Genomic DNA, 4,392 nt, shown 5'->3' on the forward strand with positions numbered 1-4,392 from the left:
TATCTTTGAGGTTTTTCCCCACTTTCTCCTCTATCAATCTCAGTGTCTCTGGTTTTATGTGGAGATCTATTATCCACTTAGACTTGAGCTTTGCACAAGGAGATAAGAATGGATCGATTCTCATTCTTCTACATGATAGCCGCCAGTTGGCTAAGATCAAGTGTAGTATCTGTTCTTATCAGTTCTATAGGAATTCTTAAAATTTTATTAGTAATTATTAAGTTATTTTATAACAGATATGCTTGGTCTTAATAAAGAGGTGATAGGTTTTTCTTTACTGACTTGAATGGAATTATGAGATAAGTATGTAGCTGAACCCAACTGATTTGCATGCAGATGTATGATTATATATATGTGTGAATTTATGTGAGTTCATGCATAATTGCTTAAAAGTTTTTCCTTCTGCTAGCATGACTCTCTTCTCCTGGTTCAATAAATGTTTAGTGCCTCAAACCTCCATCCAGCTTGACAAGCTAGAGGCAGAGGCTTCTGGGCAAGGGTAAAAAGTCCCTAGCAATTACTCTTTGACTTAACACCCTGCTGTTCTAAGATGAAGTGCAAAATGCCAAAGACTGTAGTTTCTGGCCTCAGTGGAACTCAGACAAGCAGGTCAGCTAAGATTGCAAAGTTACTTACACTTAAGACAAGTAAATATTTTATCATAAAAAAGGCAACCCAGGATCCAGCTCAAGAGGAGTTTCCAAGGCTGGACTCTATTACTGAGACTATGGAGGGCTCACCAAAAGGGATCTATCTTGAATGCCTTCTGAAAGACCCAACAAGCAGCTGAAAGAGTCAGATGCAGATATTTGCACTCAACCAATGTACAGAAACTGCTGACCCCTGTGGTTGAATTGAGAAAAGGCTGGAGGAGGCTGAGGAAGTGGGCAACCCTGTAGGAAGACCAGCAGTCTCAAATAACATGGACTCCTCAGGTCTCTCAAATTATGGACTACCAACCAGGCAGCATACACCAGCTGATATGAGGGCCCCCGACACGTATACAGCAGACGACTGCTGGGTCTGGGTTCAGTCAGAGAAGATGAACCTAGCCCTCAAGAGACTGGAGGTCCCAGGGAGTTTAAAGTTCTGGTGGGGTGAGGAGTAGGGCTGACGCCATCCTTATGAAGATAAAGGGGCAGGGAGAAGATATGGGATGTGGAACAGTTGGAGAGTGGGCCAGGAGGGGAATGGGGTCTCGGGTGTAAATAAATAAATGAATGAATAAATAAATAAATGAATAAATATGTTAAAATTATAACCTTAAATATCTTACTATACCAAGTCTTGCTTCCACTGAGTTTCTTCCCCATCAGCTACTTTCATGAGAGATATCCAGAAGAATTGCAAAAAAAAAAACATTCTAATAATTACATCATGATTATAATTTTATCACCTTTTCCCAATACTGTGAATATTCATATATTTTCACATACTCTCATCTTGAAAATAGGTAGAGTATCTTGAAGATACTTTAAAATTTCATACTATATGTCTCAAAAATTTTAATTCAATGCTTGATGTCAAAATACATGTTAAGGTATAAATATGTTGTCTGTGTCAACTATGGCTATGTGGAGATTTATTTTCACTAATAAAACAGATACACATTAATTATATAGACATATGGTGCTAAATGTTTTCCTTGAAGACATATTTGAAGAAAAATCATACTACTAATTAAAAATTAATACTTTTGTATTTGTGTTTGTATTTTGTAATTCTGTATGTAATGAAATTTGTTTCATACACCAAGCAGGCCCTGAACACATAGAAATCCTCTTGACTTGGCCTCCTGAGTGATGGAAGCAAAGACATGAGACACCACACCCAGCCTTAAAAGTTAATTTGCTTAAAGTAGTAAGCAAATTGACATGATATTTAAATTTATAAAATGAAGCAGAAAATATTTATTCTATAAGAATTAGCTAATGTCATATTCTTGGTTGGGTTGACCTTTAAATTATTAATGCCTACATATATAAACACATATGATGTTAAGGATCTTACTTTAAGATGCTTCCCAATATTTACATTTTCTAATTAAAAGATAAGTAAAGCAATTCTGGGATTGTTCACAAAGATTCAGTCATAGTACTTAATTGTTTAATTAATCATGACTTTATATAAAAGAATGAGTATAAAGATGCATAGATATATTACCAAGAAATACTTGAAAAGTTTTATGAAAATTGTTTTTCAACTGAGAAGGAAATAACATTTAGAACTTGTCCACATTTTCTGCTCAAATATACTACAGAAAACAGTTGAACTAAATGTCATCAAATAAGTTTCAACTGTGGGTCACTTTGACAAGAACATAGTGACTCTTTGTCTACAACAGACATTAAAGAAACTGCATTCCCTCCTATCTAACTGCTGCCTTCTACTGTATGTGTGGAACGTTTTCCTTCACCTATTGGTGTCTTATATTATTTTACAAATGCTGTGGCTGTTTACTCATTTGTTTCTTCTGAGAGAATTTTCAGTCTGCTTGGAGTCATATGGCCATTTGCATTGATATTTTATGACCAATTATTGGTTTTCATAAAACATTTCTATAATTAATCATTCATCATGAAAAAATCACAAGAAAAAATGAATATCTAAAATTTCATCTGGGTATAAATCATCTGTAATCTCCTTACATTAACCATCTTCCTAAAAGTTAAGATAAAATGCTACTTCCACAAACTTAATAGTCTCAGATATTTTGGTTATTTTTAACTACCAAGTTATTCAATTTTATAGATAGTTGTGTAAATGCATCCTTAATCATTATACTAGGGAAACAAGGACACTAAAATAAAATATAGGTGGGGCCACACTTCAGTGCTAGAACACTTGTCCATAATAGAACAGCTTCCAGGGTAATCACCATTGTTTGGGGTAAAAGTGTGGCTGAAATGGAAGATAGCATACAATGATGTAATCCAGCTTCATTACAGAACAACATTCAATCTCACTGTTAATGTTTTATCCAGTCAAACTCACTGTACATGTTGATGAATCAATAAATATTGTTTCATAAAGTGTGTCATGTAGTTTATCCATATTCAGACCTGTAAGAACCCCATATTTTAATCAACCAGATGTCCATGTCTTCTTCTTTCTTCAGAATGGCCAACATAAGAAATTTTCCTTCGTAAGGAATTGTGTTTATCATCTTCAGTGTAACAAAGCTACTGAGTGTTGTAGCTTAGATTGAAATTACAAGAAATTTTTCTGTAAGTTATGAGCTCTCTTTCTCTCTCTCTCTCTTTCAAGCATCTATTTGAGTGAGTGTGTGTGTGTGTGTGTGTGTGTGTGTGTGTGTTTATGTGTGTGCATGTCCTGGAGTAGAAGAAGAACAACTAAGTTCAATAGAATTATTCAGGAAAAAATAAGTGATAAGGTTCCAGTTTTAACAATTAAGGCATCCTTGAAGTTCTAGCCAGAGTAATAAGACAACAAAAGGAGATCAAGGGGATACAAATTGGAAAGGAAAAAGTCAAAATATCACTATTTGCAGATGATATGATAGTATATATAAGTTACACTAAAATTTTCACCACAGAGTTCCTAAACCTGATAAAGAGATTCAGTGCGGTAGCTGGATATAAAATCAACTCAAACAAATCAGTGGCCTTCCTCTACACGAAGGACAGACGGGACTAGAAAGAAATTATGAAAACAACACCCTTCACAATAGTCACAAATAATATAAAATACATTGGTGTGCCTCTAACTAAGGAAGTGAAAGATCTGTACGATAAGAACTTCAAGTCTGTGGAGAAAGAAACTGAAGAAGATCTCAGAAGATAGGAATATATGCCATGCTCAAGGAATGGCAGGATTAATATACTAAAAACAGCTATCTTTCTGAATTCAATCTTCAGATTCAATGCAATCCCCATCAAAATTCCAACTCTATTCTTCACAGAGTTAGAAAGGGCAATTTGCAAATTCATCTGGAATAAAAAAAAAAAAACAGGATAGCAAAAACTATTCTCAATGATAAAAGAATGTCTGGTGGATTCCCCATGCCTTATGTCAAGCTATACTACAGAGCAATTGTGATAAAAACTGCACAGTACTGGCACAGTGACAGACATGTAGATCAATGGAATAGAANTTAAAGATCCAGAAATGAATCTACACACCTATGGTCACTTGATTTTTGACAAGGGAACTAAAACCATATAATGGAAACAAGACAGCATTTTCAACAAATGGTGCTCGCACAACTGACTGCTATCATGTAGAAGAATGAGAATTCATCCATTCTTATCTCCTTGTACAAAGCTCAAGTCTAAGTGTATCAAAAACATTCACATAAAACAAGAGACACTGAAATGGATAGAGGAGAAAGTGGGGGAAAGCCTCGAAGATATGGGCACAGGGAAAAAATTT

The sequence above is a fragment of the Mus pahari genome, chromosome 3 (assembly GCF_900095145.1).
Source record: "Mus pahari chromosome 3, PAHARI_EIJ_v1.1, whole genome shotgun sequence".
NCBI classification, from domain to species: Eukaryota; Metazoa; Chordata; class Mammalia; order Rodentia; family Muridae; genus Mus; species Mus pahari.